This window comes from Bubalus kerabau, chromosome 16 (genome assembly GCF_029407905.1).
Source record: "Bubalus kerabau isolate K-KA32 ecotype Philippines breed swamp buffalo chromosome 16, PCC_UOA_SB_1v2, whole genome shotgun sequence".
Classification (NCBI taxonomy): domain Eukaryota; kingdom Metazoa; phylum Chordata; class Mammalia; order Artiodactyla; family Bovidae; genus Bubalus; species Bubalus kerabau.
The window spans coordinates 23,022,553-23,048,941 of NC_073639.1; the positions used below are offsets into that span (position 1 = coordinate 23,022,553).

Below are 26,389 nucleotides of genomic sequence, written 5' to 3' on the forward strand. Positions count from 1 at the left end.
AAAGGGCAAGGACACATTCTCCCTTTGAGCTTCTAGAAGGAACACAGCTCAACCAACAACTTGGTGTGAACCCTCTAACGCTCTTTCCCACTTCTGATCTCCTGAACTGTAAGACAATACATTTGTATTGTGTCAAGCCAATAAGTTTGTGGCTTGAACAAATTTAGAACAGCTCAGGGGAACCTGCCGAAGGACCTCCCACCTAAACTTCTCCCTATAGTCCGCAAGGAGGAAGTGCATGGTGAGAGATGCCAGTCACAATTGGCTCGTGAAGATCCAAGGATGACGTTTTCTCTATTTTGGGAGCCTGGTTCTGCCTTACGTGGTTAGCTTTTCTTCTTATTTTCTCTTTCGTTTTTAATAAAAGACATTAGAAAAAAAAAACACAGAAGATAAGAGAGAGTATAGGTACATAAACATGTTACTTTGTAGGAGAAATCTGTCAGCACTTTTTAACACATTAAAAAAAATATTGAAATATAGTCGCTTTACAATGTTGTGTTTTAGGTATACAGCAAAGTGACTTGTTTATATGTATATATATTCTCTTTTTTACATTCTCTTCCATTGTAGGTTGTTACACGACATTGTGTATAGTTCCCTGTGCTGTACAATAGGTTCCTGTTGCTTATATACTTTATATGTAGTGGTGTGTATCTGTTAACCCTGAACTCCTAATTTACGTGCTTCCATTCCTTTTGGTAACCATAAGTTTGTTTTCTGTGTCTGAGTCTATTTCTGTTTCATAAATAATTTCATTTGTATCATTGTTCTAGATGCCACATACAAGCGATAACGTGTGGTATTTGTCTCTGGCTTACTTCACTTAGTATGACAACCTCTAGGCACATTCCCATTGCTGCAGATGGCATTATTTCATTCTTTGTTACGACTGAGTAATATTCCCTTGTATGTATGTACCACATTGTCTTTATCCATTCCTATGTTGATGGCATGCTGCAGTCCATGGGGTTGCAAAGAGTCAGACACAACTTAGCGACTGAAGCACAACAACAAATATTGATGGACATTTAGGTTGCTCCCATGTCCTGGCTATTGTAAATAGTGTTGCTATGAATATTGGGGTGCATTCCTCTTTTTTAATTATGTTTTTATCCAGATATATGCCCAGGAATAGGATTGTTGGATAATATGGTAGCTCTGTTTTTTTGTTTCTTAAGGAACCTTCATACTGTTCTCCACAGTCTATCAATTTGCATTCCCACTAACACTTTAGGTGGAAAAGGAAATGGCAACCCACTCCAGTACTCTTGCCTGGAGAATCCCATGGAGGGAGGAGCCTGGTAGTCTACAGTCCATAGGGTCGCAAAGAGTCGGACATGACTGAGCGACTTCACTCACTTTTCACTTAACACTGTAGGAGGATTCTCTTTTCTCCACACCCTCTCCAGCATTTATTATTTGTGGACTTTTTGATGATGGCTATTCTGACCAGCGTGAGGTGATACCTCATTGTAATTCTGGTTTGCATTCCTCTAATAATTAGCAATGTTGAGCATCTTTCCATGTGTCCTTTGGCATCTGTATGTCTTTTTTGGAGAAACGTCCTTTGAGATCTTCTGTCCAGTGTTTGATTGGGTTGTCTGTTTTTTTGGTATTGGTCTGTAAGAAATCAAGGAGTGAGAGTTCTCTTCAGAGCTGTCACTCATTCGACTCAGTCCAGGATGGAATGCATGGAAAGGATGGTCAAAGAAATTGACTCCACCCTGGTTGAACATATGGCAGAAATGGACACATGCCTGATGCCCCCCCAGCCCAATCCTGCCTGTGGAAGCCTGGGGTCCAGAACTGCGGTCAGTGGGATAGGCTTCATGGGGCTAGACAAGGCTGGCAAGGTCACCCCCTCAGGTCCCTGAGAATGCTGGGCCCAGTGAACTGATATCCATTTGGGACCAGCTGGGGTCTGCCCCGAACCCATTTCCGGCACCCCTGCAATTTCTGGGCCAGGTGGCCACCCCTGCAAGGTGAGGGTCTTGCAGGCAGGTGACCAGACATTGGTGACCCCCCAGCCCTCCATCCTGCTTGGGCTGGCGCTGGGTTGTCTTGAGGATCTTGCCACAGTGGAAGTTCCCTGTTGGTGTGTAATACAGCATGACCTTTAAGATGCTCAATACCATGGCAGATCTTGGAAACTGAAGCACAGTTGTATGGCCATAGAACTGGGACAGGCTTCCAGCCAGGTGACTGGGCTAAAACCACCATCCAACACTCCTCTCACTGGTTCTTCATCCCTTCTGACATCCTATATCCCATGTCCTATGACTGTGAATCAAGTTCTTGTCAATTCTTCTGGCCAAAAAAAAAAATTTGATTCCTCATGCTTTTATATGACATCATACTCTTGCACTACATTGTTGGGCAGATCATTACATTTAGTCCTGAATAAATTGACTCTCACTGTTTCAAAGATGCTGAGGTTTGACCTAAGGAGGAGAGGGCCTTTTCCTCTCCATGGATGCCCGGGGAAAGTACAGGGAGATTTTATGGCTGCTCTGTGGCTCCCAGGAGCACTGGAGGATGAGCTGCCTCGTTTCCAGAGGGGAATTGAAGAAGGAACAGTGGAAGTAACACTCGGGTGCCTGCAGGGAGGAGGCAGGAAGGGGGTTCCAGGATGAGTTAATGGTCATGGGGTTATTGATAATGTCTGGCCAGAGGCCAGTGGGGCTTATTAGGTTTCCAGAATTGACCCAAGCAGTAGATTTGTCTCAGGATGTCTCAGACACTGGGAAATTGAGGGGGAAGAAAAATAATCTTAGGATTTTCTTTGATTTAAGAAAAAGGCCAGCTGAAATCTTTCTCCTGGATTTGTAACTCATGTTTTCATGACACCAAAAGCTTTTTTAGACTTTTGTTTTTTCCTTGATGCAGAAACTTTAGTTCATGGACAAGTCTTTAAGGAAGGAGATATGGAAAAGAAAGGAAGAGTTTTCTTGGAAGCTCCCAAGATAGGTTTCTTATCAAAGTGTATAAATGTGTTATTATCATTTTCTTCCTTGGGGAAAACATTATTTATTTGTAGGAGAAAAGGACACATGTGTTGGTTGATGGCTCTGTTACCATGGAAACATAAATTTAAAAAACTAAGAAAAATGTTTTAATACATTAATTTTTAGACCTCTGATACCAACCTGCCGTTCCCTTGAGGTATGACATGGCAAAATGAAGACAGAGCCCTGACCCGGCTCATTGTTGCGATGGTGTCACAGAGGCAAACCTAAAGCCTCCCTTTCTCTCTTGCCTCACAAATTGGCCGGAAATGCATTTTAAACACACACTTTCAATGTGAGTAGCTTGCTGTGGGTACATGCAGAAAAATCTTTAGGCTCCATGTAAGCTTTGCAAAGGTTTTGCACATTGCCTGTGGGACTTGGCTGACTAGATACGGAGAGAGAAGTCACTGGCTCTGGCGACAGACCACCGTCAGGATTTCCAAGTGGATGCTTTACTAAGTCCTCTAGATGTTGTAATGAGCTCCGCTCTGCCTTCCTTGTGGGTGTGATATGGTGAAAATTGGGATGGTGTCAAGATATTAAAAAGCTTTATTAAAATAACCCCAGTATTATTCTGTGTTCACATTTAAACCCCACTCCCTTCACTGCGTTGGAGAAACTATGTCCTATGGAAGGGGGAGCCTATGAGACACTGGAGATGAGCACGCACTTTGGAGGCAGGCATGCATGGTTTTCAGTTCTTGCTCTCCCTCTAACTAGCTTGATACCTGGGGCAGGTGATGATCTCTTTAAGCCTTGATTTCATCATCTGAAGAAAGGGGAATTCCTGCATCGGGGCTTCCCAGGTGGCTCAGTGGTAAAGAATCCGCCTGCCAATGCAGGAGACTTGGGCTCAATCCCTGGGTTGGGAAGATACCCTGGAGAAGGAAATGGCAACTCACTATGCTATACTTGCCTCGGGAATCCCATGGACAGAGGAGTCTGGTGGGCTACAGTCCACAGGGTCACAAAGAGTTGGACACGACTGACTGACGGAGCAGGCATGCAATTCCTGCATCACTGTGATTTTATATACATTTAAAGAGATAATGCTGTCTGCATAAAATGCTCAGCATCTTGTTGGGTGCTCAGTGAGTCTGTGGTGTAGCGTGGCTGTGATTTCAACCATTGCTGGAATATACCAGCTGGGTCAAGTGCTTCATAAGGCTTCACATGGAAGGAGGGTGCTCTCTGTGGGTGCCCAGGGCTTCCCCATTCCTCAGAGAAGAGCCCCCCCCAGCCCCGCCAAGCCCCTGCTCACTTATTTATAGCTCTATTGGAAGCTCAACACCATCGCAGTTCACTTTAATGCCAGTGTCAATTTGAAAATATTTCCCTGAATTCGCCTCAATAAATGCACTTCTCTCTTTTTTATTTATTCAAGCAATATTTCTTGAGGACCCATCATATGCTGGGCCCTGTACTAGTACTAAGGATAAAATGGATAAAATAGAAATGGCTTCTACTCTCATGGATGTTATTAATGCAGTGTAGTGGGGATGAAAAAAGATCAGTGAACACAGGTGATGTATCCAGGTCTCTGGCAAAAGAGCCTGGAGCTGCTGGAGCATTCTGCTGGGGCCCTGAACTGGGGTTTGGGAGGGTTGTCTCAGGAGTGGGATCATTTTTAGAGCCATCTCAGAGTTGGTGGTCTATTTTGGGGCTCTTCTCACTCTGCCAGTGCTGACCCAATTGCTGGAATTCATTCATTTATGCCTTCATTCATTCATTCACTCACTCAGTGAGTGAATGATGTGCCTGTTAGTTCCCAGGCTCTGTGCCAAGCATTAGGAAAACCATGGTGAGTAAGACAGACATGGTCCCTTCCTTTAGGAAACTGAGGGGGTAACAGAAAGTGGGATGGTCCAGAAATAAATAGAAGAACTACCTGGGATGGAGACATGAAGGGAGCAGTGAGATCATCCAGCAGGTGGACTGCATCTCTCTGGGGAGGGGTTTGGATCTAAGCTGATGCCTGAGGGGAAATGGGATTCAGGTGCGGGGAGAGGGCACCGCAGTGTTCCAGGTGGAGGGAGCAGTAGGGTGTGTGCGCGAAGATCCTGAGGTGAGAGAAAGCCTGGCCCTGGGGGTGATGGACAGAAGGCCAGAGTGGCTGGAGGGTGGAGTCGGGGAGCAGGAAGGGACGGGAGGTCTGGAATTTGCTGGAAGCTGCAGGGCAGCCCTGGAAGGAGGGAGGCATTCCTGTCCTTTCTAGGCTTTCAGGCTGGGCGGGCTCAAAACCCCAGGTAGCCCTTCCTGCCCCCACCGCCTCTTTACTCCCTCTCTGGTTTTCAGTTTGGTGGCGAATGAGGGAGGCTTTCTTTAGGAATTTAGGGTTCTCCTTTGTGGGGGATGCTGTGGTGTGTTGCCCAAGTGCCCCTCCAGGAATGACAGACTCATTTCCCAAACTGCCCAGGTACCACGGACAGAAGTCTCAGCTTTCAGCTTCCTCTGGGGATTTCTAGGGGCTTCCTGGGTGGCTCAGATGGTGAAGAATCTGCCTGCAATGCAGGAGACCCAGGTTCAATGCCTGGGTCGGGAAAATCCCCTGGATAAAGAAATGGCTACTCACTCCAGCATTCTTGCCTGGAGAATCCCATGGACAGAGGAGCCTGGTGGGCTACAGTCCCTGGGGTAGCAAAGAGTGGGACATGACCGAGCAACTAACAGTAGACCACACTAGGCTGTGGAGGGCCACCTTGCCCACTTCCAGGGTCCACAGCCAGACCACCTCACCCTAACCTGAGACACCGCTGAAGTCATCCCAGCTCCAGGGCTCCCTGAGGGATTGGCTGAGCACTTCCTGGGGTCATGATGTCGCCCAGTGTCCCCCTCCACCCACTCCTGCCTCCTCCCCCATTTCCCTTATACAGGTGGTGATCCAGGGGCGACCCTTAATAGACCTTCTCCCTGAAAGTTGGCTTCCCCCAGAGCCCAACTGAGCACCTTGTGAGAACACTGTACAGATATGTGAACATCACTTAATAGAGACAGACCGATTCCCAGGAAAGCAAGGATTTGGTTATAACCTGGCAGAATTTCCCCTCAAGGAGGAGGATCGTTCAGTCATGAGTGGAGAGCACAGAGGTGCTCAGAAATCTCCCCACCTCAAAATCTTGTCCATGGAAGAGGAAGCCTCAGCCACTTGAAGAAAGGCCTGATTCACACTGCTGTCTCTACTGCGGAGCTAGATTCGGTGATAAGCCATCTTGCAGGGAGGCCACGAAACCCGGGTCTAAGGACAGGTATTCCAGTTCACCAGCCCCCTGCTGGTTACCAGCTGACTTCCTGTGGGTCAGTCTACGGGGAGACTGGGGTGGATTCTGTTGCATTGTGTTTCACGTGGCGGATCAATTTTTGTTGGAATTTAATACTTTGGGATTCTGGTTTTATACATATTGCTCTTTCTTGACTGCCTCTGAGATAGACTTGGGTCCACTCTGTGCAGCGAAGAAATTAGACTCTTTGGAGACAGCCGGCTGACCACTCCCTGGAGGCAGTGCCCTGCATGGTCGGCTGTGCTCTGAATAAGCTAGCTTTCTCCTTTAAACATCCACACCCGTGTTTCTTGATTCTGTTTGGACTGATCCATCCTTTGCCTTGTAGGCTTGAAATTCACCTGGCTGGCTTTTACTAAACTCATGACTGGAAGGCATTTTAAGTATTGTTTATGTGCAGGGGATTTGGCCGTCATAATCTAATGGATCTCTAATTTTGGGAAGGGTTGGTGTAAGAAGCAGTTTGGGCTTCCCTAGCAGTTCAGTGGTAAAGAATCTGCCTGCCAATGCAGGAGACACAGGTTCGATCCCTGGGTGGGGAAGAGCCCCTTGAGAAGGAAGTGGCAAACCACTCCAGTATTCTTGCCTGGGAAATCCCATGGAAAGAGGAGCCTCCTGGGCTATAGTCTGTGAGGTTGCAAAATGTGAGGTCAAAAGAATCTGACATGACTTAAAGAGAAACAACAGCAAGGGAGCAGTTTAGAGCAGACATTGTATCAGAGTGATGGGTGGGGGGAGGGGGGGTAAGGGCCAGCTAAGTTGGGCTTGAATTTGGAGTCTGCCCTTGAGCAACTGTGTGGCTTGGGAAGCTTCCTTTCCTGCTTTGTGGTTCAACCTCCTCCTAGGTTGTTGGGGAAAGGAAAATGGTTAGAGTGATGCTCAGCACGTGAAAGCTACTATTATTATAGGAAAAAAGGTACCATGGCAATCATTCGTATCACAGCCAGTTTTACGGTGCTCTAGAAGCTTTGCTTCTGGGGTCTTGGATGTTTTTTAAGTAATGTAACAAATCAAGCCTCGATGCTCCTGTCCCATCCCAAATAGATTTCCAACATCTCTTATGATGAAAAGCAGTAAAATGGAGCTCTTAATATGTCCCCAGGTCGTAGAATCAGGTCTGACCAAAGAGCTGGAGTGGTGGCGTCTATGATTGTCAGTTGCTGATGGTGGGAAGCGTGCAAATATGGTGAGTCTGTGGTATGTGATGTTCTTTCCATCTCCGTTTCTCCCCAATTGCATTTTTTAAAGTAATGCAGTTAATTTTTGTGAGCGTTTTAAGCCCAAATTAGAGATCTTATATTGTAAACGCTGCAGAAGCTGAGAAAGATCTTGTTAACAAAAGCAAAGTTGCCAAACTCCCAGAAATCAGAATCAGACCCACAGAATTCAAACTTAGATGAAGTCTATGCCCACCAAATCCATCCTGGGTCATTTCTGCAGGATCAGAGTAAATGCAGGTGCTCGGAGCTGCATGGCACATCTGTGACCATGGTCTCTAATTGCAGCAGCCTTCAGACAGGTCAATGGAGGTGTGATGATCTCGGGAATTTTGTCTTTAAGGTATTTCTCTGCTGTAATATATAATCCCTCAAGGAGGGGCCTTGTCAGTGTCAGCTTCTGTTCCCAACTGTAATGGAATAAAGAACTGGTAAACAGGCGATTCTTTACATCTCTCTCCTTTGTCCTGCATAATGTGGGCCAAATGGATGGGCCCATCTCTGAAGGCGGCAATGGGGGGGTTCTACCCCTAAATGATTCTGGGTTTGCTGTGTGCTGTGATTGGGCTCAGTTGCGTGTGCAGCTGTTCCTAGAGTCTTGCCACGCTATAATACTGTGTGCAATAGTCAGAGAGCGGTTTTCCACTTTGCATCTTAAGTCCTACCTTCTCTGCTCACCCTTGAGAGAGCCAAGCACCTTAAATGGGGTGGAGTAGAGCAATCTGAAGAAGTAATTGTGCTGTCTTGAGATGCAGGAGCCCGGGAGGGCGAAGAACTCATTTTCTTGTGTCTGAACATATTAGAAGTGCTCTGCTAAAGTGCAGATGGTCCGGCAGTCAGCAGGGGTTGATAGGAAAACACACAGCATAGGCAGTATGAAGCACAACCCTACTCTCGACATTTCAGGTGTGCGTGAGAATGGACGGGGTTTCTGCCCTCCAACTTTGTAGTCTGTTGCCTGAGCCTCCCCTCGCCCCTCCATCCCCATCCCAGGCTGTTTGTAGATAGACTGGAAGCTCTGACGGATTGCGGTGTTTCCAATAGGGAGAGTGTGGGGAGCCTTGGTCAGGTGGAGCCGTGGTTTGGTGCAGTTTGGGGAGGAATCTCTCCTTAAGCCAGGGACTTCTCCCCTCTCCCTGCCCAGTACCCAGGCCTGCATCACTGTGTGTTCATGCATGGCAACTCTGTGCAGGGATACAGCAGAACCAGGCAGAATGAGCCCCCCGCGTGTGAATGTGTGTCTATGTGTCCCAGCTACTTCCTCCCAATGGGGAGAAGGCGCTCTCTGGACCCCAGCTGGCCTCTCTCCTCAGCATCCTTTCTGTCTCTCAAGGCTGCATTGCACAAATACCTCCTTCTGTTCTGAAATCCATTTACCTCCATTTTCGCTTCCTGACCTCCCTCCCTCTAGTTTCCTTTCTTTTCTAATCATTATATAACTCAGGTAGACAAATAGCCCACATGTAAGCTATTATGTAAGTAAAGATGAGAGTCTACTGAAAAGGTCAGCAATTGTGGAGAAATTAACGGGCAAAGCTTCAAGGAGGAGGTGGACCTTGAGCTTCTTTTATTTATTTATTTTTACTTATTTTTACGGTGAAAGTGAAGTTGCTCAGTCATGCCCGACTCTTTGCAACCCCATGGACTGTAGCCTATCAGGCTCCTCCGTCCATGGGATTTTCCAGGCAAGAGTACTGGAGTGGGGTGCCACTTCCTTCTCCAGGGGATCTTCCCGACCCAGGAATCGAACCCGGGTCTCCCACATTGCAGGCAGACGCTTTACCATCTGAGCCACCAGGGGTGACTCTTATTTTCAAGGTTACCTTCATTTTATTTTTAAAAATTTTAATTTATTCTTTAAAATTGAAATATAGTTTGTTTACAATGTTGTGTTAGGTTCAGGTGTACAGCAAAGTGACTCAGAACATATATATATATATATATATATATATACCCATCTCCTGTAAGATGGGTATAATCATATCTGGCTTCTGCTTTTGTGAGAATGACAAATAAGTGAACAAGCATATAATTAAAACGATATTATGAACCCTGAAGGATGCAAACAGAATAGTGTCAGCGAAGGTTCCTGAGAATGTGGGAATGTCACCAGAGCTCCTGGCACAGGGTGAAGCAAGCTCTTAGTTGATTTTTTCTGAGGGACACTTGCAAGAGGACGGGAGACTTGGGGAAGGGCCGTGGGAGAAAAGCACGTTTGTTGTTAACACGAGGGATTGTTGCAGCAGTGGCCTGTCCTGCTTTCCCATTATGCCATTTTTCTTTGGAAAAAGGTAGGTTCACATATAACTTCAGGAGGAGGAGGAAGAATCTGCTCTGGAGTTTGCTGGTTCACCCTGTGTCCTTGGCCGGCACACTCTCTGTAGTCCCTCAGCCTGCCGTCCACCAGTAGGACACGGTGGCAAGGATGTCCATCAAACATCCCGACCCTGGGAAGAATGCATCTGGCGTGGTGGCGATATTAGTGACACGGTTGCTGGACTTTGGATTCACAGAGTGTTTTCGCTCAAGAGCTCGGAGGAGAGGTGGTCACAGGTTTGTTGTTATTGTATCTTGGGAGAGAAAGAGGAACACCAAGGCATGGAGGCATCTGCTAGAAATGTCACGGCTGGAATCAGTCAGGCCTTTCGTGTGGGTCCTCGTCGCCAGTTCAGGACCTGAAACACCGGGCTGTTTGCTTCAGGTGGATATTTGGATGTCTCCCCCTCCGCCTCTGGCTACTTCTCCTCATCCTGTCCTTTCCAGGCTCGGCCAGCCAGTGCCCTTGGAGGTCTTCTCTGGGCTTGTCAGCTCCCCACCAGGGCTAGACAGGGCTGCACTTTCTTCTTATGATAGAAGACTGCAAAGCAAGATGGAGAGATTTTCTTGGCAGCTGCAGATTTTTAATCATGAAAGTAATTTAATATGAGGTGGTCAGAGGTCAGATATTTTAAAAAGGCCAGTTTCTGGTTTAGCCTCAGCTAAAACCAAGGATGACGAATGGTTCAAAAGGGAGGCAAAATGTATTTCTAGAAGGTTTAGTGACTTAGCAGCAGCAGCAGGGGACCCAGAGTAGGAAGGGGTGAAAGACCATGATTTTCCACTGGATTTCCTTTCTTAAAAATTGAAGCGTAATTTGCAATATTGTGTTAGTTTCAGGTGTACAGCAAATTGAATCAATTATATATGTTGTTAGTCCCTCAGTTGTGTCTGACTCTTTGTGATCCCATATGGACTGTAGCCCATTCATGGAATTCTCCAGGCAAGAAAACTGGAGTGGGTAGCCATTCCCTTCTCTAGGGGATCTTTCCAACCCAGGGTTTGAAGAACCCAGTCTCCTGCATTGCAGGCAGATTCTTTACCATCTGGGCCACCATGGAAGCCTCTTATATATATATATGTGTGTGTGTGTGTGTGTATGTATGTGTATATATATATTATTTTTTAGATTACTTTCCATTATAGATTATTACAAGACACTGAATATAGTTCCTTGTGCTATGCAACAGGTCCTTGTTGTTTATCTGTTTTGTATATAGTAGTGTGTATCTGTTAATCTCAAACTCTTAATTTGTCCCTCTTCCTTTCCCCTTTGGTAATCATAAACTTGTTTTCTCTAAGTCTTTTTCTGCTTTTCACTGGATTTCCAGAGAGACCTTGGGAAAGAGGTGGATGAGTTCCTTGGTCAGAAGTGGGTGTGGCAGATGCCAAAAGACCAATGCAGGGTGCTTGGAGCCTCCGGGGCCTCAGGTGAAAGGTGGAAGGGCCGGGCAGAAGTTCCCTCAGAGGATAATTATTATTTTTGCATTTGGTTAAAAATTGACAAACTAATTGCTGAGCCCATTGTCAGAAAACGGGCAATGCATTAGAGATGATTGTCAGCAATTTCTATTATTCCTAATGAGCCGGACGTGGCCTTCTCTTTTGTCCTTACTGCTTGGAGAGAAGGGAGGGTTTTTCTTCTCACTCTCCCTCAGAGCTGGAGAGGGTCTGCTGCACCCGCCCGCTCTGGGCTTCGGGCAGGATGCTCTCCCTCCCTCGCCACCCGAGCCGGAAGACAGATGATTTGTTTGTCTGATTGCTCGAGTGAGTCCCTCGTTGCCTCTTCATTTTCCACTTTCTCTCCCTTCCAAACCCCCTTCTTACTCCTGGCCAGCTCTCAAGACACCGTTAATTTAAAAACCAAGAAGACAGAATTGGATAGAAAAACAAAACCCAGACTCTTTGGGATGTGAAACGTCACTGAAAGCGAAAGCTTCTAGGGGTTCAATATTTCAGTGGGGCTTGGGAAAGACCAAAATAGTCTTATAAAAAAAAACACATAAAGAGTATTTCCCGCATTCAGGTATCAGAGTAAGTATTTGCACAACGGTGGAATGTCCAGGGTCTTGATTATAGAAGAGAAAAGTATCCGAGAGCCCTTCACTGGGGCATTGCATCCCAGCATTTTCTTCCTGAGCTACCCTAGAAGGAGTCCATGTTTAGAGTCTAGTTCAAAGGCAGCATTTACGAAGCTAAGTCAGACCCCGGGTTTCCCTCTTGGTGAGGGCGTGGCCATCATCTTCCCTCTGTGATGGGGAGCTGGGGCTCCAGGAAGCCTTCCCCTTGCACTCATCCCTTCCATGGTCTTCCATGACTGGGAGGCACGTATCCCTTCTGTTTTTAGCAACAAAATGAGTTCTGGTTCATCTGGTAGAGATGCAGGTCAGGAAGTCCATTTTAGTGGGGCTCTCTGGCTCACTTAAGAAAACCTGTTTCTACAGACTCACAGTTTTAGAAAAACAAACTTATGGTTACCAAAGAGGAAAGCGGGGTTGGGGGGGGAATAGAGTTTTGAGATGAACAGACATATGCTGCTGCTGCTAAGTTGCTTCAGTCGTGTCTGACTCTGTGCGACCCCATAGAGGGCAGCCCACCAGGCTCCCCCGTCCTTGGGATTCTCCAGGCAAGAACACTGGAGTGGGTTGCCATTTCCTTCTCCAGTGCATGAAAGTGAAAAGTGAAAGCGAAGTTGCTCAGTTGTGTCTGACTCTACGTGACCCCATGGACTGCAGCCCACCAGGCTTCTCCGTCCATGGGATTTTCCAGACAAGAGTACTGGAGTGGGGTGCCATTGCCTTCTCCGCATACATATGCTACTATATATAAAATAGGACCTACTAACAAGGACCTACTGTATAGAGGGGGGACTATGTTTAATATCCTATAATGGCCTTTGGTGGAATATATGTGTGTGTATAACTGAATCATTTTGCTGTACACCTAAAACTAACACAACATTGTAAATGACTATACTCCAATAAAATTTTGGGGCTGGTGCACTGGAACGACCCAGAGGGATGGAATGGGGAGGGAGGAGGGAGGAGGGTTCAGGATGGGGAACACATGTATACCTGTGGCGGATTCATTTTGATATTTGGCAAAACTAATACAATTATGTCAAGTTTAAAAATAAAATAAAATTAAAAATAAATAAATAAACAGTAATACAACTTAAAAAAAAAAGGAAAAAAAAAAAAAGGAAAAAAAAAAAAAGAGTAGGCCATGTGGAAAGATAAATTGGGAGATTGGGACTGACATACACACACTACTATATATAAAACAGGTAATTACTACTAATAAGGACCTGCTGTACAGCACAGGGAACTCTTCTCAATACTCTGTAATGACCTATATGGGAAAAGAATGTAAAAAAGAGTGGATACATATATACGTATAACTGATTCACTTCGCTATACACCGTAAACCAACTGTACTCCAATAAAACAGACACCCGCCATTTCTGTGTTAGTTGCCCACTCTTTGTTAATCACGAGGATCAGAGGAAATGATAAAATAACCCACATGGCTTCCAGGTCAGTTTCCGTGAGTAGATTTCATCTTCCCAGTGTCCTCTGTGATGAATCCTTAATAACTTTGACAAAAATGCTCAATGGTAATTTGCTTTTGTGTTGGTGGTTGGCGCCCAAGGCTGTATGGTATGTGTGGGATTGTAATTACGCCCAGGAATATCACCGACTTTGAATGTTTGGCCACCGCCATGTTGTCCATTTTTGAGACATAGAGACTGGCTGTCATCACTCCTTTCAGAAAGGACTTGGAGACTATTCTTGTTGCTGCCGAAACAAATGTCTGCTAGTTTAGCAGCTTAACGCATCACAGATTTTGTATGCTATAGGGCTGAAGTCCAAAATGGGTCTCACGGGGCAGGATGCAAGTGACAACAGGCCTCCAGAGTTCCTGGAGGCCACTCGGATGCCTTGGACAGGGGCCCCCTTCCATCTTCAAAGCCAACAGTCACGTCACTCCTCCCTCTGCTTCCAGCATGGCAGGTCCTTCTTTGAACAACTCCCCTGCTTCCTTCTTGGAGGGACCCTTGTGATTGCATTGAATCCACCAGATAATCCAGGATAATCTTCCCAACTCAAGTTCCTTGACTTAATTGCATCTGCAGAGTCCCTTTGCCATTTAAGACAACATATTCACAGATTCGAGGGTTTAGGCTGTGGATATTTGCCAATGGAAGGACCAAAAGCGGAGTAGAAAATCTGTTTTTATAAACAAGCAATATCAATACATTTTTGGATTCCTTTTTTCCACCCCCTTTGCTTGAAACAGTTGTTTTCAGCCTCATACAGGGTTGAAAATGGCAAAAACATTAATTGAATTTCTGTTCGACTGTGTTCTTTGTGATTTATTTCATGTGTATGGAATATAGTAGTTTTGTAGGATGAAAAATTTACTTTCTGATCTTCTTCGAAAGGTCAGGTGGCAAAGAGAGCTAGTTTTAAATGCAAGTTACCCACATGGAGCAATTAAGGAGAGATATAAAGTGGTATGGATTTTAAGATGTGACATAGGCCAGATACAAATGGAGAATTGACAAAGACATTAGCTGATTTAGGAAAATTCAAATCCTACCTCTGGGAAAGTACATGGATTCATATATATTTATTGTAATACATTAAAAAAAAACAACGCTTCTCTCTTCTAAACTGTTTTATCATTAAATTTGCAATTTGCTTCTCCTTGCTGCTGGACATAAACACTAACAGCCAGCCTCCGAGGTAAATTCTTGTCCTAGGCCTCTCTTTGCTGTAGTGACTTAGAAACCACTTCAGCAGATGTATTGAAATTCTATAGCAAATTAAAGAATGCTCTGTAATATTCGATCTCTCTCCCCGAACAAACAGACCTGACATGGCCCTCATATCCCTCCTCAGAATAAACCAAAAGCCTCTTTTCTTTCTTTCTTTTTTAATCAAATGAAAGATTCTTTAAATTCTATAATGTTTATAGTTTTCAGAAGTTTCACACACATGATTTCATATAATCCCGTAATAGCCCTTTTTTCCCCCCACACCTGAATTGCTCCTCCCTGCTTCCCTCTCTCCACTGGTAACCACCAGTTTGTTCTTTATTTCTGTGAATTTGCTTCTGTTTTGTTTCATTCACTCCTTTGTTGTATTTTTTTAGATGCCACATTTAAGTGCTATCATATGGTATTTGTCTTTCTTGTCTGACTTCTTTCACTGATTATAATATTCTCCAAGTCCGTCTATGATGCAATGGCAGAATTTCATTCCATTTTATGTCTGAGTAGTGTTCCATCTTCTTTATCCATCCATCTGTTGATGGACACTTAGGTTGTGCTTCCGTGCCTTGGCTATTGTAAACAGTACTGCTGTGAACACTGGGGTACATGGGGTACTCTGTGTACCCTGGGGTACATAGAGTTTTCCTCTTTTCCAGACATATATGCCTAGAAGTAGAATTGCTGGATTATATGATAACTCTAATTTTTTTGTTGAAACCCTACCATCTTCCACAATGGCTGCACCAATTTACATTCCCACCAACAGCGTTTGAGGGTTTCCTTTTCTCCACACCCTCCAACAGGCTGTTTTCTTAATATCATTCAGGCTTCTAGAACTTCCTCTGCAGCTGTTGCTCTTGAGCATCGGCTTAACCCCTGGGACCTTCCTCGATCTCACCATCAGCCTGCTCTCCGTTTGGGGTGAGTGCAAGAGAGATTCCTTTTCATGACTGTCTTCTCCAGTGAGCCCAGCCTGGTGGCGTTGAGGTCCTGCCCTCCTGGCACACGGGTAGTGGAACTTGGAGGATCTGGTTTTTCTGCTGCTGACTGAGGGGATGGTCTGCACAGCTGACAGACCTCCTTTCATCCTCACAGGTTCCCTGAGGCAGACATAGCCCATTTCCATCTCTTGCTGTGCCCCCGTGACACATCCGGCAAACAAGGGGAAATGAAATACAGCCCATTGGTCCTGGCCCCCAGCCACGCGCTACAGCATGCATGGAGACAGTCTGGCCGGGCGGGCACCTCAGCCCGGCTTGGCAGGACCAGGGCACAGTCCATTCTCACCATGTCCTGGAACTGGATTAGATGACAAGTGGCTATGAAATGATGACAGAGAGAGGCTGAGAACCGTGGGTCAGGGGAGGGGACGGGGAGCAGGAGGCAACACCAGGGACAGCCAGTCCTGTTCAGAAGGGGTGACAAATAACCAGTACTACTTGCTTGGATTTCTTTTTTTTCTTGGTTTGTTTTCTTTTTGTCTTTTTTGGCTGTTTTTGTCAGGTCCTTCTCTATGAGGGCTGAGAGCTCTCATGGTTGTCTTATCTTCTGATATAGTGAATTATTTCTTCTTGTTCAGTCGATAAGTCATGTCTGACTCTTTGTGACCCATGGACTGTAGCACGTCAGGCTTCCTTGTCCTTCACTATCTCCTGGAGTTTGCTCACATTCATGTCTGTTGAGTTGGTGATGCTATCTAACCATCTCATCCTCTGCTACCCTCTTCTCCTTTTGCCTTCAATCTTTCCCAGAATCACAGTCTTTTCGTTGGCTCTTTCCATCAGATGGCCATTGGAACTACAGCATCAGTCCTTCCAATGAATATTCAGGGTTGATTTCCTTTAGGATTGACTGGTTTGATCTCCTTGCAGTCTGAGAGACTCTCAAAAGTCTTCTCTAGCACCACAGTTCAAAAGCATCAGTTCTTCAGTGCTTAGCTTTGTTTATGGTCCAACTCTCACCTTGATACATGACTACTGCAAAAACCATTCCTTTGACTAGACAGATCTTTATTGGCAAAATGCTGTTTCTGCTTTTTAATATGCTGTCTAGGTTTGTCATAGCTTTCCTTCCAAGGAGTAAGTGTCTTTTAAATTCATGGCTGAAGTCATCATCCACAGTGATTTCTGCTTAATGAATCATTTTATGCTACTTCCTGATAGGGCTTTTCAAAAGCATGGCTTTGGGGTAAGAAGTACAGTTAGGAACGACCATTAGCAACAATCAAGTCGTGTTTATGATTTGGGTTGGCTATTGTCATTGTTTACTAGCTGAAGAGTACCTTGCATGACCAAGTGATATCTTTTCATTTTTGTAGAAAATCAAGCAAATGTATTAACTGATAGATTAAAAATTTTTTTTTTGGTTATCCTTTATCTGTGTAATGTTTGGGAATTCCTGAATAGGAGAATTTTCTTAATGGAAATTAAAAATTTCTATTAAATTTTATTCATTGGAACTCAAGGTTTAGTAAGAGGCAAGGTAAATGCAGACTTCTAGATCCTAAGCAGAGTTTCAGATTTAACAGACCTTGACTGGGCCCCCAAATTGGCATTAACACACTCCCAGGTTATTCTGATGCAGGTGGTTGGAGTGGTGGTTTGAGGAAACAGGAGATCATATAATGCTTGACCATGGAGGGAGGAGCTCTCCACTCAACCCCTCCTCACGTGTTTTCGTATAATTTTCTCTCAGATAGCTGTTGTGTTTTCACGCAGTTCAGGAGGGCGGCTTCTGATAGTGCAGAGCGTCACCTGCATTGTTCTCAGTCTCAGGTTTATTCCTGCTACAAAGATTGAAGGATGATCTGAAATCAAATACGTTTGTCTGGGAGCTGAATGTCTGTCAGGCCCAGCATTGATTTCTCGAGCTTGAGTTCTCAGTAAATGTCTTTCCAGTGAGAATTCCAATCAGGATTCTAAAGGTTATATAAAACAGGCCTGATTTCTGAGCCTTCTCTGGGGAGAAAGCTTAATTTATAAGCAAAAAGGGGGAGAAATCCACTCCCCACCACTGCTTGTTTTGTAATCAGCACACAGTTCATGTTTTAGAATAAAACGGTTATGTTGATTACGAGTGTGAACCAGCCTGAGCCAGAAAATATCTCTGTGCAGAGGATCTTTAAGGATGAAATATTTGCACTTCGGAGAATGAAAAGATAGCAAAATGAAATCTAGGCAGAACTGTAAGGAAGTTTGCCTTGGAGAGTCTCGATTTCTCCAGGTGCTCTTACAGTGTTCCACCATCAGGGGGCAGCATTGCACTTCGGTTGGAAAATGGGCTCGGTGGCAAGCAGCCCTTTAAAGGAAAATACATCCAAGTGAGCAAAACTAAAAACCAGAATATTAGCAAGAACCAGAGAACCAACAACACAGAACCCAAACCCTCTTTGTTATAACGTGCCATCTTTGCTTTTCTTGGTGTACAGAGTTTAATATTGTCGTATTAAGACTCTCCAGGGCATACTTTAGCGGTTCATTAATACACACTTAGGGGTGGTGGATAATGCAGTGAGAGATTATTTTTCCTTTTCCTCACTTTTTATTTGGCTCTCCCATCTTTTCTCACTGTCCTTCTGTCTTGTTGCCAAGTAGCTACTCCCCTACCTACTCCCCTCTAGGAACAGACAGACCTGGCAGCCGGTCGTCTTTGGCATTGCTGGTCATTTTGTGGAGCTGGCAGATGTGTATAGAGCTGACTACAAAGCCCTGTCTTTCCTCCTTCTTGGTGTGAAATTACGCTCACAATTTGCATGAATCTGGGAAGTTTCTAGGGATCACACTACTTTTATGCACCCATACAAACACACTTTTAAAGGAATCAAGCTATCATTTTACAGGGAGTGATACAAAATAAATAGATGCTCAAATGTTGCATCTTTTAAATTGATTCATATTATTACTGGATAAAGTGTGGGTGGATTAAAAACAAATCCAACCATCGGTTTTAGGAAGAAGTTCCATCAATACATGGATTTTGTGTTTGTTCACGATGTATGCCACTTTCTGGCTTTGCTTTTGAGCAATGAGTTTCTTGGCGACTGAGGTCAGGCTGGGTATCTGCATTGGCTTTCTTCTTTGTCCCAGTCATTGTTTTGTTTCTGGGCTCTTGGAATTACAAAGGCTGAGGGTTTCTTAAAGGCAAGTTCTAAAATTCACCCTCCAAGAATAGCTATGAACTCCAAGTATCTTTGTTTCTCTGAAATTTTTTTATAGTTACATATGCTTATGGGCTTCCCTGGTGGCTCAACTGGTAAAGAATCCACCTGCAATGTGGGAGACCTGGATTTGATCCCTGGGTTCTGAAGATCAGAGAAATGCAAATCAAAACCACTATAAGGTACCATTTCACACCAGTCAGAATGGCTGCGATCCAAAAGTCTACAAGTAATAAATGCTGGAGAGGGTGTGGAGAAAAGGGAACCCTCTTACACTGTTGGTGGAAATGCAAACTAGTACAGCCACTATGGAGAACAGTGTGGAGATTCCTTAAAAAACTGGAAATAGAACTGCCTTATGATCCAGCAATCCCACTGCTGGGCATACACACTGAGGAAACCAGAAGGGAAAGAGACACGTGTACCCCAATGTTCATCGCAGCACTGTTTATAATAGCCAGGACATGGAAGCAACCTAGATGTCCATCAGCAGATGAATGGATAAGAAAGCAGTGGTACATATACACAATGGAGTATTACTCAGCCATTAAAAAGAATATATTTGAATCAGTTCTAATGAGGTGGATGAAACTGGAGCCTATTATACAGAGTGAAGTAAGCCAGAAAGAAAAACACCAATACAGTATACTAACGCATATATATGGAATTTAGAAAGATGGTAGCAATAACCCTGTGTATGAGACAGCAAAAGAGACACTGATGTATAGAACAGTCTTATGGACTCTGTGAGAGAGGGAGAGGGTGGGAAGATTTGGGAGAATGGCATTGAAACATGTAAAATATCATGTATGAAACGAGTTGCCAGTCCAGGTTCGATGCACGATACTGGATGCTTGGGGCTGGTGCACTGGGACGACCCAGAGGGATGGAATGAGGAGGGAGGAGGGTTCAGGATGGGGAACACATGTATACCTGTGGTGGATTCATTTGGATATTTAGCAAAACTAATACAATTATGTAAAGTTTAAAGATAAAATAAAAAAAAAAAAAAAAAAAGAATCCACCTGCAATGTGGGAGACCTGGATTTGATCCCTGGGTTCAGAAGATCCCCTGGAAAAGGGAAAGGCTACCCAGGCCTGGAAGGTTCCATGTACTATATAGTGCTTGGGATCGCAAAGAGTCGGCCGTGACTGAGTGACTTTCACTTCACTTCACATATGCTTCCTGCATGATTCCACCATTTTTGGAGGGGGATTCATAAAGACTAGATCCAAAGGTAATTTTCTATTTATGTCCTTCTACAAGGAAGTCTATTTCGCTTCCTCTACCCTTTTCTTCTTGTGCAAGAAGCAGACAGTTTGGGAAGCTTGACTTTAAACAGGAGCAGAAGTATGCACAGGGCAGGGGATAACAGGCACTATAAAGATTAATTATCCTCATTGGAATCTAGCTTGACTGGGCAAGGTGAGACAGTGCAATTATTTAATCACATTGGCTCTCTTGGCTTCAGAGGCCTGGAGTGCTGGGGTAGCCCTGCCTTCCCACTTCATTTATGTGAGGAATTGCTCCTCACCTCCCTGCTCCCTGCTGGACCCTCAGGGAGAAGAAAAGGAGCAATTGATCTGGCAGGAGATGCTCCCATCTCTGCCTCCTCCCGGTCTGTGTTGTCCGTGGTGAATTCTCAGTGTTCAGTTGGAGCCTTGCTGCTAGGCAGCAACGCCTCCCTGCCCGGGTCAGGCTGCTCCCCTCTATGTGTAGTGGTGGATTTTCCCTCTTGCTCATGACTTTGTAAGGCTTTCTTCTGGCTCAGGAACGGTTCCCCATGTTGCAGGTCAGAGTATGCCATCGGGTCAGAATACGCTGGAGCAGCACTGTCTGGCAGGACCTGCTGTGCTGAGAAGGAAGCTCTGTATCTGCTCTGTCCGATATGGCAGTCTTTGGCCCATTGTGGCTATTAGCATTTGAAATGTGGCTGCTGTGATTAATGAACTACATTTTTAATTCATATTAACTTAAATAGTTACCTATGGCCAGTGAAAGACCCAGCTGCACCCACAATACCCAGGCTTTTCATGGATTATTTTTGTTTATTTTTGTTTTTATGATGGAGCTTGACTGTTGCATTGTGATATGGAAGGGCTGGTTTACACCGCAGCCCCTCTGTTCTTAATGTAGTTTTCCACATTTCAGCAGACTCTCTTGTCCCTCATCATACATTGTGCCCTCCTGTTTGTGTCTTGGCCAGGTCTCTCCTCATCAGCATCCAGAGAGGGACAGGAGAATGGAGGTTTACTCATTGTCATAGTTCCTTGTTTCATGGTGGGGTGAAAGATCTTAATCACCATGGAAACTGCTCTCCCAAAACAGAAAGAGTATGGTTGTGTCTTCTCCAGACACTGGAGTCTTGCATATCCATGGATTTCTGCCATGGTGGTGCCTCCTGCTTAGCGACCCAGTCTGGCAGTCAAACACCCTGTTTAGTGTAGATTTTCAAAGTTTTTTTTAGAGATTTAATGCATGTATAAGGCCAGGTGACAGCTTGTCAAGATGAAACCTTAAAAAAAATTGCTTTAGGATCCAAACGTCCATGGTCCCAGCTAGACCTAGTGAGAAAGGGATAGGACATAAAATATCAAAGAAATAAGAATTGGGCTTCTCAGGTGACCCAGTGGTAAAGAATCCACCTGTCAATGCAGAAGACGTAGATTCAATTCCTGGGTCGGAAAGATCCCCTGGAGGAGGAAATGGCAACCCACTCCAGTATTCTTGCCTGGAAAATCCCATGGACAGAGAAGCTTAGCGGGCTACCGTCAATGGGGTCACAAGAGTTGGACATGACTTAGTGACTAACTGGCTAAGGGACCGCAAGTCTCTTAGTCATCCAGGCTGAGCTGTGGAGTCATGATCAGTGATATCCCATCTTCCCATCCTCCAGCATCCAAACTGACCCCAAGCTGATCAGTCAACGCATTTTTCTTCTGCTGCCTCCACCAAGCTGACACTCAGACCTGTGTACCTCACGCCTTAGTCACTAAAATTACACAAATAGAGAAAAGGAAAAAAGGTTCTGCGAAACCATTCTCTGGGTTCCTGTGGTTTACACTTGCTAGTTAATTTGAACCTTACCTTCAGTCTTTCAGAGTGACAGAAACAGCAGTCAGTCTGCTGTTGTACAAGCAAGTGGATGCAGTCTAGTTGCTAACACCCTTGCAAAATGTCCCCAGAAATGCAGCTCACGGAGAGAGTTCTTTAAATTAAGCTAGATTTGTAAAGAGCCCATTTACTGCCTGACTTAGAGCTAAATCCTGTGGCAGAATGGAATTTGAGGCGTGTTGCCAGCAAACAGAAAACAGCTTGGGTACCAAACCGTGAGCCGGTGAGTGGCAGGGAAAGGAGGGATGTTAGAACAGAAGGCTTCCTGAAGTTGGAAGGGAAAGAAAAAAACCCAAACAGAAGGAAGTGTCTGGAGGCCAAGTATAGAGACGTTGTCCAAGAAAGCTGGGACGCGGAGAACAGAGAATGAGGGAGAGGAAAAGAATAAGGAGGCTTCCCAGTAGAGAAGAAGGGGGTAGAGGAAGGAAAAGACAGCAGCTGCAGTGTTTTCCTGCTTTATATCCTTAAAGGGCTGGGGCTGAATAGCAAGTCATTTCAACAGGCGACCGTACGGAAGCCAGCCAGCAGGCAAAACTGCTTACCAGCCTAGGTCATGAGTGCAAACAAGCAAGTAGGCAGACAGACCCCATCTTTATGTTCTTGTCCTCTGTTCTTTCTAGGCTACATTCTCTTCACTTATTTATTTGGCCGTGCTGGGTCTTAGTTGTGGCACTCTGACTCTTAGTTGTAGCATGTGGGATCTAGTTCCCTGACCAGGGATCAAACTCAGGCCTCTTGCATCGGGAGTGTGGTGTCTTAGCCACTGAACCAACAGGGACGTCTCTGCTTTTTTTTTGTAAATTGAAATATAGTTAATTTACAGAGTTGTGTTAGTTTCAGGTATACCTCAAAGTGATTCAGTTACACACACACACACACATATTCCTTTTCAGATTCTTATCCTTTATAAATTATTACAAGATATTGTGTACAGTTTCCTGTGATATGCAGTAGGTCCTTGTTGTTTATTTTATATGTAGTAATGTGTATCTGCTAATCCCAAACAATTTATCTCCCCCAGAACTTTGTTAGCCCCTTTGGTAACCTTAAGTTTGTGTTCTACAGCCGTAAGAGTTGGACTGTGAAGAAGGCTGAGCACTGAAGAATTGATGCTTTTGAAGTGTGGTGTTGGAAAAGACTCTTGAGAGTCCCTTGGACTGCAAGGAGATCCAACCAGTCCATTCTGAAGGAGATCAGTCCTGGGTATTCTTTGGAAGGAATGATGCTAAAGCTGAAACTCCAGTACTTTGGCCACCTCATGCGAAGAGTTGACTCATTGGAAAAGACTCTGATGCTGGGAGGGATTGGGGGCAGGAGGAGAAGGGGACGAGAGAGGATGAGATGGCTGGATGGCATCACTGACTCGATGGACGTGAGTCTGAGTGAACTCCGGGAGTTGGTGATGGACAGGGAGGCCTGGCGTGCTGCGATTCATGGGGATGCAAAGAGTCAGATGCGACTGAGTGACTGAACTGAACTGAAGTCTGTTTCTGTTTTGTAAATGAGTTGATTTGTATCATTTTTGAAGAGTCCATATGTAAGTGATAAATATTTGTCTTTTTCTTTCTGATTTACCTCATTGAATGTGATAATCTCTAGGTCTATCCATGTTGTATCAAGTGGCATTATTTCATTCCTTTTTTTGGGCTGAGTAATATTCTATTTGTTTATATGCACCACATCTTCTTTATCCATTCATTTGTTGATTGATATTTACATTGCTTTTTTCTTTTAATGGGAGAACTTTTTCAGATGTTCCTGTATAATTGATTTTAAACCTCTTGGAGAAGAATTTGGACAGTGATGAGAAAGTGGGTTTCCCTACAACCAGCCCACATCTCAGGGCCTCCTGTGCAAACTCAGTCCTTCCACATTTTCTCTATAAACAAAGACGCCGACTGCTTGAGATCCAATCACAAATGCTAACCTGCTTTATACCTTGGGCCTCTCACTTTGTTTGCTCCGGAACCTTCTGGGGCAGGGGGAGCTGTTAAGAATATGGTTGCCTTGACCCCACCTTCATAGAGCTTGGATTCTCAAGTGTAGGCAGCATCTCTAAGAGAAACTCAGGCTGGGGAATACTAAGAAATGGGGTAAAGTTCTAAAATGCAAATATTTTAGGGCTCAGAGGATGAAGCAATCTGAGTTCTGTAGTTGAATACAAGATTCTTTAAACTCTAGAGTGAAATACAATTTTCAAAAGTTTCGCACACATGACTTCATAGAATCCCATAGTAACCTGCCCCCCTGGCCCCGCCCAGCTACATTGCCTCTTGCCTCTCCCCTCTCGCCTCTCCCCTCTCCCCACTGGTAAACTCTAGTTTGTTCTCTGTGAGTCTGCTTTTTTTTGTTTGTTTGTTTTATTCACTAGTTTGTTATATTCTTTTAGATTACACATATAAACGATACCATATGGTAGTCATCTGTCTCTGACTTTCATTGAGCACAATATCCTCTAAGTCCATCCATGGTGCAGCAAATAGCAAAAGTTTGTTCTTTTTAGTAGCTGAATAGTATTCCATTATATTATATATGTGTGTGTGTGTGTGTATACATGCAAATATATATTACATCTTCTTTATCCATTTATCTATTAATGGACACTCAGTTGTAAAGCAATCTAATTTGATCTTAGTTAAAAATTCCCCGAAAAGAAAGTTTCCTGGAATGACTTCGGTGTCAGTTCAGTCACTCAGTTGTGTCCGACTCTTTGTGACCCCACGAACTGCAGAATGCCAGGCCTCCCTGTCCATGACCAACTCCCGGTGTCCACGTAAACCCATGTCCTTTGAGTTGGTGATGCCATCCAACCATCTCATCCTCTGTTGTCCCCTTCTCCTCCTGTCCTCAATCTTTCCCAGCATCAAGGTCTTTTCCAATTGAGTCAGCTCTTTGCATCAGGTGGTCAAAGTATTGGAGTTTCAGCTTCAACATCAGTCCTTCCAATGATTGGAAATTAAGGACAAAGGAGCTAGAGGGTGACTTCTTTCTCTCCCACCATAGTTTTTGGTCTAGTAAACTCCTCTTTTTTCTTTATAGTTAATTACTGAAAGTAGACCAAATTATGAACCTATTTTATGGATGGTTTGGGTGAGGAGAGTATTTGTGCTCAGAGATCTCCCCATCTTGGCATCTGGTTTGTGGTTCTATCCATCCTGTTAGCGGGGACACTTTCTGAGTCCCCAGGCCCCCAAGTCAGCTCCTGCCACATTCCATTTGTCTGGAGGGCTGGTCTCTGCCCAGGGCCACTATAGGATGGGAGCTGCAATATTCGACTCTCCATCCTGCTAGGCCACTTACTTTCTCTGGGACTGTGGGAAAATGACTCTCTGAGCCCCCAGTTCCCTCCACTGAAACAGTAGGTGTAATCATTATTCTACTGAGTTGTAATTGTTTTTTTTTTTTTTTAATTTTTAAAAATGTTTTTGATGTGAATCATTTTTAAAGTCTTCATTGAATTTGTTACAGTATTGCTTCTGTTTATGTTTTGGTGTTTTGGCTGTGGGGGCTATGGAGATCTCAGCTCCCTGACCAGGGATTGAGCCTGCACCCCCTGCATTGGAAGGCAAAGGCTTGACCACTGGGCTTCCCTCCTCTTACCCAGCAGAGAACACCCTACCCTCCATGATGCCCAGGTTTTTTCTCTCCTATCTGCTGGGTTCTTAGAAATAACCCTTACCTCAAACCTGGGCTTCCCTGGTGGCTCAGACAGAAGAGAATCTGCCTGCAATGTGGGAGACCTGGGTTTGATCCCTGGGTTGAGAAGATCCCCTGGAGGAGGACATGGCAACCCACTCCAGTATTCTTGCTCGGAGAATCCCCATGGACAGAGGAGCTTGGTGGGCTACAGTCCATGGGGTTGCAAAGAGTCAGACACAACTGAGTGACAAAGTACAGCACAGCACAAACCTGACACAGGTGAGGTGGCTCTCAGTGGTTATAAGCCTTGTCAGCCTTCAGATACTGTGTGTGTGTGTGTGTGTTAGTTGCTCAGTTGTGTCCGACTCTTTGCAACCCCATGGACTGTAGCCCACCAGGCTCCTCTGTTCATGGGATTCTCCAGGCAAGAATACTGGAGTGGGTTGCCATTCCCTTCTCCAGGGGATCTTCCCAACTTAGGGACTGAACCCGGGTCTCCCACATTGCAGGCAGATTCCTTACCATCTGGACTTCCCTGGTGGCTCAGACGGTAAAGCGTCTGCCTACAATGCGGGAGACCCGGGTTCGATCCCTGGGTTGGGAAGATCCTCTGGAGAAGAAAATGGCAACCCACTCCAGTACTCTTGCCTGGAAAATCCCACAGGCAGAGGAGCCTGGTAGGCTACAGGCTATGGGGTCACAAAGAATAGGACACAACTGAGTGATTTTACTTTACTTTCCTTCCATCTGAGCCAGCAGGGAAGCCCTTGGATACTCTAGTTATTATTGTTGTCAGTTGTTCCAAGAAGACCCAAGAAGCTAGCATAGGTTCTTCCTACAAGGGGAGGAAGTAGTTGTTTCCTCCTACAAGGCAAGGTCA

General features: G+C 44.9%; 1 protein-coding gene across 16 annotated transcripts in view; it reads left to right on the forward strand.

The window, feature by feature from the left end:
• The first annotated feature begins 3,830 nt into the window (after positions 1-3,830).
• SLC7A11 (solute carrier family 7 member 11) overlaps positions 3,831-26,389 on the forward strand; it is a 553,887-nt gene continuing 531,328 nt past the window's right edge. For 4 of the 16 annotated variants that reach the window (XR_008703684.1, XR_008703685.1, XR_008703688.1 and 1 more), the window contains exons 1-3: positions 4,952-5,076; positions 5,885-6,256; positions 7,392-7,475. The gene's annotated coding sequence lies outside the window, so the exon portion shown is untranslated. The other 12 variants (XR_008703687.1, XR_008703683.1, XR_008703690.1 and 9 more) reach the window with 12 other exon arrangements.